We start from the raw sequence: 15,428 nt of genomic DNA, 5'->3' as shown, positions 1-15,428 counted from the left end.
TGTAAGGATATCTTACATGTTCGCAGCCGCACCTGTAACAAAATCTTTAACACACAAAACTCAGAGAGTCAATATGTGGTATGTCTGCATAACTTACATGTTAGCAGCCGTACCTGTAACACAATATGTAACACAAAACTCAGAGAGTCAATATCTCGTATGTCTGCATAACTTACATGTTAGCAGCCGCACCTGTAAAACAATATGTAACACAAAACTCAGAGAGTCAATATGTGGTATGTCTGCATAGCTTACATGTTCGCAGCCGCACCTGTTACACAATCTGTAACACAAAACTCAGAGAGTCAATATGTGGTATGTCTGCATAGCTTACATGTTCGCAGCCGCACCTGTAACAAAATCTTTAACACAAAACTCAGAGAGTCAATATGTGGTATGTCTGCATAACTTACATGTTAGCAGCCGTACCTGTAACAAAATCTTTAATACAAAACTCAGAGAGTCAATATCTGGTATGTAAGGATGTCTTACATGTTATCAGCCGTACCTGTAACACAATATGTAACACAAAACTCAGAGAGTCAATATCTGGTATGTCTGCATAACTTACATGTTAGCAGCCGCACCTGTAAAACAATATGTAACACAAAACTCAGAGAGTCAATATGTGGTATGCCTGCATAGCTTTCATGTTAACAACCGCACCTGTAAAACAATCTGTAACAAAAATTCTGAGAACCAATGCCTGGTATGTGTGCATAGCTTACAGGTTAGCAGCCGCACCTGTAAAACAATCTGTAACACAAAACTTAGAGTGTCATTATCTGGTATGTCTGCATAGCTTACATGCTAGCAGCTGCACCTGTGACAGGATCTGTAACACAAATACTCAGAGAGTTAATATCTCGTATGTCTGGTAATTTAAATATTAGTACCCGCACCTGTAACATAATCTGAAGCACAAATATTCAGAGAACCACTATCTGGTTCTGGTTAACTTAAATGCTAGCACCCACACCTGGAACACAAATAACAGTAATACAAATAAATATATATGTTCTAGAAGAGGGGAAAGCTTTGAATAAAATTCTACTACAAGGGAACAACATCCACATCTCTGGATAATTTCCCGAAAATATATACCAAGACGCCATTTACTTTCAAATATTTAAACGGATTATATATATAGTACAATATATAATCCGTTTAAATATTTGTATTCCACCATCTTCGTTTTCATTTTGAAAATAAAATTACCAAATAAACGAAAATAAATGTTATTGAATAGAAATTGAATCTACTACAAATGCAGTATCTCTCCAATATGAAATTATACATATGAGATATACAGTAAGGTACCACTGAATAACTGCGTCTGTACATGCCATAGCATCATGAAATAGTATTGAAAAAAAATTACGTAGTGAAGGTATTCAAAAACTAAATGTATATTAACCTTTAAAAATAAAAACAAAAATAAAGTTTGGTGTTTATTTTTAGAAAATTATATATATATACATATATATATATATATATACATATATATATACATATATATATACATATATATATACATATATATATCGTACATGTAAAACACACAACCACCAGGCGGTGCTGCAAAATATAAAATTGATCAAAGCGCCTGGAAATTAAAAATGCAATTACGAGACAGTTCCGTATATTAAATAGCCAAACACTATTTGAAGGCGCTACGTTTTGATGTACATTTGTGTTTAAAACAAATATCTGGTTGAACTTAAAGCTTGAGTGTTAGACTACTTTATATCAAAATACAAGTATTTGTACTACATAAACATATACTTTTGACAGATTTTCTTGATCGTGGAAACAAGGTAAAGTCTACATTGGCGTTGAACCAGAAGTGCACATACACGAGCAAAGCTTACGAAAAGCGTGCGAAGCCGCGGGAAACAGTATATAATATAAATAATCTATGGTTCAGTGTATAATTATTAAACATGTTAAAAGTCATATTATTGTCCTCAATATGTTTAGAAATTTATTTATTCATCGATTTTTCCGTTGCCATCATGGTTACCCATAAAACTAATGATCAAATTTTTAATAATGTTCAACTAAATGTCATGGAGTAAAATGCACCACCATCGAATTTACATTTTCTTATATAGATATGAAGCTTCATGCAAAAGTTCTAGTTTAAAGGTCAGATCGTTTCGAGATAACATGCAGACAGACAGACAGACAGACAGACAGCTATCTGCAAAGACAAGCATTCAGAACTTCATGGCTTCGTTATCACTCAGTAAAGTTCTTACATTGATCTTTAACTTTAGATAAACTTTATGTATACATAGCAGTAACATCTTTACACGGCCATCATTATCCCCACATTTAAAACATTTAGAAATCTTACATAAGATATTGTCTTGCCATGTCTAATAGCATCTTGTCTAATAGCAAGAAACTTATATTCAAACTCATAGAATATCTAAGCTGTTGGAAGGTATTGACGGTCTGAACACTCTGTGTTAGCAAGAGATGGTATAAGTAGTATAATGTAAAAGGCAGTTACGGCCTTCATACATTATACATTGAGCTCTCTGCTAGACCGTCGATAAGCGACCGAGTCACACTGTCTGTACTTTTCAGCTCTTCTATTTGCTTTAAATTGTTGTCAAGAGGTTGGTCAAGAAGTGCAAAAAATACATGTGGATCGAAGTACGAAAACCTGATCTTATAAAATGTTTATTATTACTATCATATTACCAAAATTACTTATTAGTAATAAAATAAAATCTTATTTTATACTGCTAAATTAATCATTACTGATAATACGTCAAAATATATTTCCAGTTAATATTTGTTCTTAAAACGTGGAAGACTTCTCTCCTTATACCTATCTGTCATCACTGTCATCTTTCCGTTCTTTTCTTAAATTGGCTCACGTCAACGCTCAGTCCCTCTTCTGCCACATAGATGAATTCCGCACTATTTTCGATTCCATTCAATTTGATATCATTTTAGTCTCTGAAACTTGGCTTAAATCCCATATAACTGACAAGAGCGTTGAGCTTCACGGGTACAATATTTATAGAAACGACCGCACTTCGAAGGGAGGCGGTGGAGTGGCCGCTTATGTAAAATCTCATCTTCCTGTATCTGTCCTTTACTCTTCCGATAACTCCAGGTTAGGGTGTCCTGAGTACATGATTATCGATATTAGTTGTAATGGGATACACGTTCTAGTGGCTGTGTGCTACAGGGCACCTGGCCTGGATTTTCATGTGGAATTCGAACACTCACTTATCAATTTTATGGCTCCTTATCGACATGTCATTGTGATGGGGGACTTTAACTGCAATTTACTGGGACCTGATAACTACGACAAGACCAACTTGACTAACCTCTTCCTTTCTTGTAATTTAATTATTCTTCCACTAAACGCCACTCACCACACAGCTACTGCCGACACATTGCTGGACGTTATGGCAGTTGCTGACCCGGATCGCGTTGTGCATCATGGACAATACCCTGCCCCTGGCCTTTCTCGACATGACCTCATCTTCTGTGTTTACAGACTATCCATTCCTAAGGCGTGCCCCAAATTCGTATCCTTCAGAAATTACAAATATATTGATTCAGATGCTCTTCTCAATGATGCGTGGGCTTTACCTTGGAATGAGGTAATTCTAGCCCCTACTGTTGATCTTATGGTCAATAAATTTAGCTCTTTTGTTTCTTCACTTTGTGACCAGCACGCTCCACTGGTGACAAGGAGGGTTACTAGGCGGCCAGCTCCCTGGATCACAGATGATATACGTAATTTGCAGGCTCAAAGAGATTCTGCATTTCGTAAAGCAAAACGTACTAAGTCACCTTCTGATTGGCTAATATATAAAAGACTAAGGAACAGAGTCAAGCAACAATTTCGCAATGCCAAAATAAGATTTTACTATCTACAATTTTCTGTTCAACAATCAACAAAATCGTTATGGAAAAAAGTGAAAGAGCTTGGCATAGGTAAAGTTAACTCTGATAAGCCTATCTCAATTGATCTAAATATAATCAATAACTACTTTGTGGATATCCCTATTGATCTATCCGGGGCCCGTGATTATACCAATGAGTTGAGTGTTGTTCCACTTAATCGTGCTCGGCATCAGTTCTCTTTTGCTAGTGTGACTGAGACTGACGTTATGATTGCGATCTTGAGAATTTCTAGTAACGCAGTTGGAGCCGATAAAATACCTATGAAATTGTTGAGATATATTCTTCCCGTAGTAGTTCCTATTATTACAAATATTTTTAACAGATCTCTTTCTTCTTCAATATTTCCGTCTGTTTGGAAACTCGCTATTGTTCGCCCACTTCAAAAATGTTCATGCCCTGCTGACCCCTCAGACTTCAGACCTATTAGCATTCTATCAGCTTTATCTAAATGCCTTGAGAGAGTGGTGCATCAACAAGTATGTTTCTTTCTCGAATCCAATAAACTTTTGTCCAACTTTCAATCAGGATTTCGTACTAATCACAGTACAACGAGTGCTCTTTTAAAAATCACTGAAGATATACGTTCGGCAATGGACAAAAGGCTTGTTACTATTTTAACGCTTTTTGATTTTTCTAAGGCTTTTGACTGCGTTTACCACCCATTGCTTCTTTTTAAATTGTCTAAAATCGGATTCTCTGATGGCTGTGTGGAGTGGTTTAGGTCGTATCTGTCAGATCGTCAGCAGTGTGTTAGGTCTAACGACAAAGACTCCTACTGGAAACCTGTGAATCGAGGGGTGCCACAGGGCTCTGTCCTTGGCCCTCTTATTTTTTCAATTTACATCGACGATTTGACTGCTATGATCAAACACTCATTTTTTCACCTGTATGCCGACGATTTACAAATTTACAACCACTTTTCCATTTCGAACTATCTAAACATTGTTGCTGACATGAACACTGACATTGACGCTATTGCAACGTGGGCCTTCAAACACGGACTGAAACTTAACGAAAGCAAGACTCAAACTATTCTTATTGGAACTTCCAGACTTCTGAGCGGTATCGACTTGAACAACACTCCTACACTCATTTTGAACGGTCATCCTCTTTCATACAGTGACAAGGTCAAAAATCTTGGACTGACTATTACAAAAACTCTTAGTTGGGCCAATAATGTTACTGAGACTTGTGGCAGGGTGTTTGCTGGTATTCATAGTCTTAAGCAATTTGCTATTTATTTACCTTTGAATTTGAAAGTAATGCTAGTGAAGACCCTGATTTTCTGCCATTTCAATTACTGTAGCGAAGTTATAAATGACATGACGGTTGAGCTTTCGGACAGATTACAACGTGCTCAAAATTATTGTGTTCGCTTTATCTTCAACCTCAGACGATATGACCATATAACACCCTTCATCAATCAGTTACATCTGTTAAAGTTGAATCTACTCCGTCAGTTCCACATTCTCAGCATGTTACATTCTATTTTGTATAACGATCATTCCCCTTCCTATCTGTCTGAACGCTTTTCTTTCATTTCTGAAACAAGCAATTGGAATACTCGACGTGGAGCCTCTCTGTTATCTATTCCTGTTCATAGATCCTCTATTTACAGTAAATCATTCACAGTCTCTGCTTGTCGACTTTGGAATAATCTCCCGGATCATATTAGAGGTATTCGTAGTCGGGAACGGTTTCGGGGGGTGCTTAGGGACCATCTTTTTTGGGCCTCTTCGGGTTGACGATATCGTGGCATAGGGTATGGGACGATGGCTTTGTATGAATGGTGATGGATGAATGTCTGTTAAATTCCTTGTAAGTTTTATTCTATGTATTTATTTTTAGTTTCATAGAAAACCTTTGTTTCATTTTATTACTTTATATAAATAGATATTATAATTTTCGATTGTAAAATAGTAATGTAAACTGTATTGTGGCTCTTATTTTACAGTAATAGTAGAGTTTATTAATTTATGGTTAGGTGTAAGAGAGGACTTAATAGTCCTAACCTCGCCAATTGAATATGTTTTACGTTGTATTCAATAAAGTCATTTTTCATTTCATTTCATTTTCATTATCTGTACGGTCTTTTTCGGTCAAAAATAAATAAAAAAACTTTGTATTTCACTTTTAGAACGGTCATGCCAATTTTTTTAAAGACCCATCAGATGTGCAGCCACAGTTTTCATGAAAACAGATTAATGGAAAATATTATAGGCACATACTGTGCACAAGACATATTGAACATTTCCCAAAAGGGTCTGAAAATCTATTAAAAATATCGGTTGTTGATATATTAGTATTGAATTATGGAATCAAATTATTACTGTACAGAACACTAACACATCCATTAACAAAAAATTGACTACTTTTTATGTTTTTCACTTGCTCGCAAAAATTTTGATTTTATAGAAATTATTTTTTAAATCATAAAAACGCCCCCACTTTGCCATCTTTGTTTCAAACAAAACTTCAATTTGAACAAAAATTACAGAAAAATTACAGATAGTTTACACAAGTATATAATACTACGTATATTAAAGTAAAACACTTCGTTTCAATATTTAAATCCATTCACTTGTTCAAGTGTAAAAAATACCAAATTTAAATCCATGAAACTCTTCGCAGTGTAGTACGTATGTACGTATCACGATAGCAAATGTAGTAAAACCTGTTATCCTTTCAAATCATCCATTACCAAAAATAAACTTTATGTAAAGAAGCATATAAGTTACTAATTTTTAAAATTCAGTGCAAAAATTCTTGAAAGTACATAATAAAATAATTTGCTGAAGAAATCTCTGTAGAAAAAAACTTTTTATCATTTGAAATAGTGTAAACACCCCGATTTTATATAAGTTGTTTTATATTTTTGAGGTTCTTCAATCTGATAATAGTTTAATCATACAGTTTTAGTTTAATAGGATTTTAAAATTTATTGAGGCTTTACATACGTAATGCACAAATGGGACAGAAAACAAACATTAGAGATTAAAAGTAAGCAAAGAAGTGATTGTCCCTGACACAGTATTTGCAAAACAGACTAGTCTCTTTATTACATCAATACAGTGCTTGGCAGGTGATGTATTCAGCCTGGTAACGTTTCATCGAAGTTTTGAACGCTGCAGACATTAAACATATTAATCAAACGCCACTCTTCAAACTCGACATTTCGACTGAACTCGGGTAAAATTAGAGTTACATTAGATACAAATGCAACACTGAGATTTTGCAAACATTAGGAATTTAAATGGTAATGTTATCTATCCAGTTGTTTGAATATCAAATGTACAATGCAGTTGTTTCACGAGGTTTTTACAGATAGAAAAATTGTAACAACTGTAAAAATAGTCTTCTCGGCACATTCGCAAGAAGATTAGGTCGCATATATGATTGTCATTTCGAAATATCAAATTTTAAATTTTTACAGTTCATTTTACAACGCGATGGTAATATTCATTCGTAACCAAATATTTCAATCTATTGTTTTAAGAATTATTCTCAAAGTTATACGATCTCGAAATAATATAATATTCAAGTATTTTAGACAAAAATGTGTAACTTATTGAAATTTTTAAACTTGTTCAATGTTTATTTTACTCCATATTGATCGTAATTGTGATGAAAATATTTTATGAACGTAAAGTGTACTGAATTTATACCCTAATGTGATATTGTCAAATCAATGTGAAAATTATTCATATCGTAATATATTCGGCCACCATAATGAATCTTTTAAATCAATGGATATCTTTAGAGCAAATTAAATATAATCATGTCATGGTTGGATGTAATCACATTTAAATTTTTTATTCACCTAACAGCTTTCAGATTCCTTCTAACTAGAATTAGTCAAACGTAGCATACGTTTATATTACTTTTACCTGAATATAGCCATTAATAAAAAAAATACTTTTTATACTTATCACTTGCTTACCCAAAATTAGATTTTATAGAAATAATCCTACACCACTCCCATTTTGCAATTTTTTGTTCCAAACTGAATTAATTCAACTTCAATTTAAACAAAATTACACATTACATTAAAGGATATTTTACACAATTATATAGTAAAAAACGTATAACACTAGGTTTAAGCACTGAAATCTATCCTCTTACTTCAGTGTCAAAAAAGACCAGATTTCAATCCACGAAACGTAATTTAAAAACCTTTTGTTCCATAACGATGGCAAATATCGGAAGTCCTAAAATCCTTTCAAAACATCCATCGTCAATAAAAAATTAGGTAAAGAAGTATATCCTAATAAATAAATGCGGAAGTGCCTTTATTTGATATATCTTCTTTCGAGTATAAACTACATAACCGATTGTACTGAAATTTTTACATGTGCATTCTTACGCTACCTGCGATGAATATACGCCTATTCTTATTTTGAAAGTCCAATTTTTTTACGCACCACTGGTCTCTAAAGCAGTTCCAAAATCCCACCTTGGTCTCTAAAATTGCAAAATTTTAATTGAAAGAGGACTCTCAATTGTAATAAAATTTGCGTTCTTTCCACACATTCTAATACGATAGCATGATCATATGTTTAATAATTTCACCAATAATTTCAATTTTTCACATTTATAGAGTAAAAGCATAACATAGCAACAACAATACTTCTTGTTTCAATATCATAGCAACAAGGCAAATCAACTCATTTATTCTGGATATTATTTAATGAACTACTAAACTGTGAATGTGTACAATGTGAGAGGTATTGAATTTTGGTTTCCAGAGACATTGTGGGACGACATTTTTATAGTAGCTGAAACAGAGGGTCTGGACATTAGCACTATTCAACAAACCATCTGCTCCTTGAGCGCAGTGGGATTGTGGAATCACAAAGCAATACACGAAGCATAAAATGCAATTTTGATGACAGAAAATTGTCGAGGAAACATCGCATCCATTTCTTACCGATGAGGTATACGATATTGCTTAGGTATCCTAGACTGGACCAAGGAAATAGTATGATAAAGCAATCATGGATTGCGAAACAAGACCTTTACTGTATCATCTTTACATATGTATGAACACTGTTATAATGTAAGTATTATTTATATATATCCGTACAATTTAGAAATTTTTATTTGTGATTGTTTCTCGGGGAAAAATATAAAACTCCAACTCCAATTTTGCGTTTAAAATTCGAATTAGAAGTGCAATGCATGAAATAAGAATTACTCACAATTTTTCTTAAACCCTGGTCCTCTTAATCATGAACACTGAAAATGGGTACCTGATGTATTACATATGACTAATTCCATTTTCAAAATATCATAGGACTCTAAAGTATTACATGCTTTTACTAACAAAACTTTGAACTTCGACTTTGAAGTTTCTTAGAATTGGTCTAAAACAGTACAAGTTACTGAAATTGGAGCTATTCAATAAATTTTTAAAATTCATCAGTGAAAATTCTTGAAGTGATAAACTAAAATTACTGTAAAAAACCTTTGCAGTGTTACCGGTCTTCCACGTTTAGTCTTTTGAGAATAAAGATTTAAGAATATTTTTTACAACTCTCTTAGGTTTTAATTTATGTTATATTTTTATTTTATTCTTATTTGGCTAAAGCCTTCAAAATGAAAATCTGGAATAACTGGAACAACTGGGATGACTAACTATCGAGAGGTTTTTATTTAATCACAGTCCCAGAATTGTACATGCATGTACTTACTTTTAACATACATGCATTGAGCCTGATAAAATTAAGATGTATCTATGTTATGTGTGCATGTAAAAATTAAGAATGTATTAAGATAAAGTTAGGAATCCAATAAAACATTACAACATAATTATTTTATTTTATGTTAGGTCTGAAACACATATATGTATGAAGAAATCCGTACGTCAGTGCAACCTCTTAGTTCACATCAATGAATACAATATTTAAATATGGCAACCTCTTTCAAAACTTTTCCCAAATGCACGTATATTACATCAGAGATTACTCACTGCTTGGCGCAAAGTTGTCATTGATTGCTGTTGCTGGACTCTCTCCTCTGATTGGGATCTGCGGTCTCGCTGTCTGACGGCACTTGCAGGTCAAGGATGGTAACACTCAAGTTGCATCCTCGGGCTGATCTCTCCTGGAACAGAATAGGGCTATCTTACTGTTATGTACAAAGCTGTCTTTGATGCTGTTGCTGAACTCTCTCCTCTGATTGGGATCTGTGGTCTCACTGTCTGATGGCACTTGCAGGTCAAGGATGGTAACACTCAAGTTGCTCCTCGGGCTGATCTCTCTTAGAACAGAACAAGACATTTTTACTGCTTGGCGCAAAAGTTGTCATTGATGCTGTTGCTGGACTCCTCTCCTCTGATTGGGATCTGTGGTCTCGCTGTCTGATAGCACTTGCAGGTCAAGGATGGTAACACTCAAGTTGCTCATCGAGCTGATCTCTCCTGGAACAGAATAGGGCTATCTTACTGTTATGTACAAAGTTTTCTTTGATGCTGTTGCTGGACTCTCTCCTCTGATTGGGATCTGCGGTCTCGCTGTCTGACGGCACTTGCAAGTCAAGGATGGTAACACTCAAGTTGCTCCTCGGGCTGATCTCTCCTGGAACAGAATAAGGCTATCTTACTGTTTATGTACAAAGTTGTTTTTGATGCTGTTGCTGGACTCTCTCCCTCTGATTGGGATCTGCGGTGTCGCTGTCTGATTGCACTTGCAAGTCAAGGATGGTAACATTCAAGTTGCTCCTCGGGCTGATCTCTCCTGGAACAGAATAGGGCTATCTTACTGTTTATGTACAAAGTTGTCTTTGATGCTGTTGCTGGGCTCTCCTCCTCAGATTGGGATCTACGGTCTCGCTGTCTGATGGCACTTGCAGGTCAAGGATGGTAACGGAATACTAACAAATATGTATAAAACACGCCCATTAACAAAACAATGACTACTTTTTATGTGTTTCACTTGCTTAAAAAACATTAGATTTCATAGAAATGATTGTTTGCCCCACTTTGCCATCTTTGTTTCAAACAAAACTTCAATTTGAACAAAATTACTGAAAAAGTTACAGGATAGTTTACACAGTATATAGTACTACGTATATAAAAGAAAAACACTTCGTTTCAATATTTAAATCCATTCACTTGTTCAAGTGTAAAAAAGACTTAATTTAAATCCATGACACTTTTTTCAGTGTAGTACTTTTGTACATATCACGATAGCAAATGTCGTAAAACCTGTTGTCCTTTCAAATCATTTATTGTCAAAAACACACTTCAAGTAAAAAAGCATATAAGTTACTGATTTTTAAAATTCAGTGCAAAAATTCTTGAAAGTACATAATAAAATAATTTGCTGAAGAAATCTCTGTAGAAAAAAACTTTTTATCATTTGAATAGTGTAAACACCCCGATTGTATATAAGTTGTTTTATATTTTTGAGATTCTTCAATCTGATAATAGTTTAATCGTACAGTTTTAGTTTAATGGGATTTTAAAATTTATTGAGGCTTTACATACGTAATGCACAAATGGAACAGAAAACAAACATTAGAGATTAAAAGTAAGCAAAGAAGTGATTGTCTGACAAAGTATTTGCAATAACAGACTAGTCTCTTTATTACATAAATACAGTGCTTGGCAGGTGATGTATTCAGCCAGGTAACGTTTCATCGAAGTTTGAACGCTGCAGACATTAACATATTAATCAAACGCCACTCTTCAAACTCGACATTTCGACTGAACTCGGGTAAAATTAGAGTTACATTAGATACAAATGCAACACTGAGATTTCGCAAAAATTACAAGTTTAAATGTTAATGTTATCTATTTAGTTGCTTGCATATCAAATTTACAATGCAGTTGTTTCACGAGGCTTTTACAGATAAAAATATTTTAACAACTGTAAAATAGTGTTCTCGGCATAGTCGCAAGAAAATTAGGTCCCATATATGATTGTCATTTCGAAATATTAAATTTTAAATTTTTACAATTCATTTTGCAACGCGGTGGTAATACTAATCCGTAACCCAAGTATTTCAATCTATTGTTTTAAGAATTATTCTGAAAGTTATACGACCTTGAAATAATATAATATTTAAGTAGTCAAAGCAAAAAATGTTTAAATTATACATTTTTCAATGTTGTAATGATATTTTACTCCATAATGACTGTCATTTTGATAAAAATATTTTATGAAATTTAAAACTCAACTGAATTAATACCCTAATGTGATATTGTAAAATCAATGTGAAAATTTATTCATAACGTAATATATCCCACCATAATGAATCTTTTAAATCAATTGGATATCTTTAGAGCAGATCTAACAGTTTTAATCAGGTTCTTTATACCTAACGGCTTTCAGATTCCTTCCTAAGAACTATTTAGTCAAACGTAACATATTTTTGTATTACTTTTACCCTAATACAGCCATTAAAAAAACAATGACTAATTTTTATACTTGTCAATTGCTTACAAAAAATTAGATTTTATATAAATGATTATCATAAAACCACCGCCATTTCGCAATTTTGTTCAACGAGGATTAATTCAACTTCAATTTGAACAAAATCACAAAAATCATTTCAGGATATATATAAGTACATACACAATTATAAAGTAAAAAACGTATAATGGCACTGCGTTTAAATAATGAAATCCATCCACTTGTTCGAGTGTCAAAAAAGACCAGATTTCAATCCACGAAACGCAATTTAAAACTTTTTGATCCATATAACGATGGCAAATATCGGAAATTCTATAATCCTTTCAAAACATCCATCGTCAATAACAAACTTTAAGTAAAGAAGTATATTCTAATAAATAAATGCGGAAGTGTAAATAAATAAAAGTATAATAAATGCCTTTATTTGGTATATTTTCTTTCACGTATAAACTACATAACCGATTGTACTGAAATTTTATATGTGCGTTCTTACGCTCCCTGGGATTAATATAAGCCTATTCTTATTTTGAAAACCCTTTCGGTTTACGCACCTACCGGTCTCTAAAGCAGTTAAAAATCCCACCTTGGTCTCTAAAAATGCAAAATATTAATTGAAAGAGACTCTCAATTGTAATCAAATTTATGTTCTTTGCACACATTCTAATACTATAGCATGATCATATGTTTAATTAATTTAACTAATAATTTTCAATTTTTACATTTATAGAGTAAAAGCACAACATAGTAACAATACTTCTTATTTCAATATCATAGCAACAAGGCAAATCAACTCATTTATTCTGGATATTATTTAATGAACTACTAAACTGTGAATGTGTACATGTGAGAGGTATTGAATTTGGTTTCCAGAGACATTGTGGGACGACATTTTTATAGTAGCTGAAACAGATGGACTGGACATTAGCACTATTCAACAAACCATCTGCTCCGTGAGCGCAGTGGGATTGTGGAATCACAAAGCAATACACGAAGCATAAAATGCAATGTTTATGACAGAAAATTGTCGAGGAAACATCGCATCCATTTCTTACTGATGAGGTATACGATTTGCTTAGGTATCCTAGACTGGCCAAGGAAATAGTATGATAAAGCAAACGTGGATTGCGAAACAAGACCTTTACTGTATCATCTTTACATATGTATGAACACTGTTATAATGTAAGTATTATTTATATATATCCGTACAATTTAGAAATTTTTATTTGTGATTGTTTCTCGGGGAAAAGTATAAAACTCCAATTTTGCGTTTAAAACTTGAATTAGAAATGCAATGCATGAAATAAGAATTACTCACAATTTTGCTTGAACCCTGGTCCTCTTAATCATGAACACTGAAAATGGGTACCTGATGTATTACATAAATGACTAATTCCATTTTCAAAATATCATAGGACTCTAACGTATTACATGCTTTTACTAACAAAACTTTGAACTTCGACTTTGAAGTTTCTTAGAATTGGTCTAAAACAGTACAAGTTACTGAAATTGGAGCTATTCAATAAATTTTTAAAATTCAGTGAAAATTCTTGAAAGTGATAAACTAAATTACTGTAAAAACCTTTGCAGTGTTACCGGTCTTCCACGTTTAGTCTTTTGAGAATAAAGATTTAAGAATATTTTTTACAACTCTCTTAGGTTTTAATTTATATTATATTTTTATTTTATTCTTATTTGGCTAAAGCTTCAAAATGAAAATCTGGAATAACTGGAACAACTGGGATGACTACGTACCTATCGAGAGGTTTTTATTTAATCACAGTCCCAGAATTGTACATGCATGTACTTACTTTTAACATACATATATTGAGCCCGATAAAATTAAGATGTATCTATATTATGTGTGCATGTAAAAGGATGTATTAAGATAAAGTTAAGAATCCAATAAAACATTACAACATAATTATTTTATTTTATGTTAGGTCTGAAACACATATATGTATGAAGAAATCCGTACGTCAGTGCAAAATCTTAGTTCACATTAATGAATACAATATTTAAATATGGCAAGCTCTTTCAAAACCATTCCCAAATGCACGTATATTACATCAGAGATTACTCACTGCTTGGCGCAAAGTTGTCATTGATGCTGTTGCTGGACTCTCTCCTCTGATTGGGATCTGCGGTCTCGCTGTCTGACGGCACTTGCAGGTCAAGGATGGTAACACTCAAGTTGCTCCTCGGGCTGATCTCTCCTGGAACAGAATAGGGCTATCTTACTGTTATGTACAAAGTTGTCATTGATGCTGTTGCTGGACTCTCTCCTCTGATTGGGATCTGCGGTCTCGCTGTCTGATGGCACTTGCAAGTCAAGGATGGTAACACTCAGGATGGTAACCTCTCTCGCTAGCATCTCAGCATAGTCGTCTATCTTTTGTACAAAGTTGTCTTAGATGCTGTTGCTGGACTCTCTCCTCTGACTGGGATCTGCGGTCTCGCTGTCTGGTGGCACTTGCAAGTCAAAGATGGTAACACTGAAGTTGCTCCTCGGGCTGATCTCTCCTGGAACAGAATAAGGCTATCTTATTGTTATGTACAAAGTTGTTTTTGATGCTGTTGCTGGACTCTCTCCTCTGATTGGGATCTGCGGTCTCGCTGTCTGATGGCACTTGCAAGTCAAGGATGGTAACACTCAAGTTGCTCCTCGGGCTGATCTCTCCTGGAGCAGAATAGGGCTATCTTACTGTTATGTACAAAGTTGTCTTTGATGCTGTTGCTGGACTCTCTCCTCTGATTGGGATCTACGGTCTCGCTGTCTGATGGCACTTCCAATTCAAGGATGGTAACACTCAAGTTGCTCCTCGGGCTGATCTCTCCTGGAACAGAATAAGGCTATCTTACTGTTATGTACAAAGTTGTTTTTGATGCTGTTGCTGGACTCTCTCCTCTGATTGGGATCTGCGGTCTCGCTGTCTGACGGCACTTGCAAGTCAAGGATGGTAACACTCAAGTTGCTCCTCGGGCTGATCTCTCCTGGAACAGAATAGGGCTATCTTACTGTTATGTACAAAGTTGTCTTTGATGCTGTTGCTGGACTCTCTCCTCTGATTGGGATCTGCG

At 34.2% G+C, this 15,428-nt stretch overlaps 1 protein-coding gene across 1 annotated transcript in view; it reads right to left on the bottom strand.

Moving 5' to 3' along the window:
- LOC124361899 (potassium voltage-gated channel subfamily KQT member 1) overlaps positions 1-9,996 on the bottom strand; it is a 402,353-nt gene extending 392,357 nt beyond the window's left edge. Inside the window, exon 1 of the mRNA XM_046815954.1 lies at positions 9,905-9,996. The gene's annotated coding sequence lies outside the window, so the exon portion shown is untranslated. The remainder of the gene's footprint in view (positions 1-9,904) is intronic.
- Between the last annotated feature and the right edge of the window lie 5,432 nt (positions 9,997-15,428).

Source organism: Homalodisca vitripennis, chromosome 5 (genome assembly GCF_021130785.1).
Source record: "Homalodisca vitripennis isolate AUS2020 chromosome 5, UT_GWSS_2.1, whole genome shotgun sequence".
NCBI classification, from domain to species: domain Eukaryota; kingdom Metazoa; phylum Arthropoda; class Insecta; order Hemiptera; family Cicadellidae; genus Homalodisca; species Homalodisca vitripennis.
The sequence above is the reverse complement of the archived record's forward strand: the minus strand, read 5'-3'. Positions and strand labels throughout refer to the sequence as shown.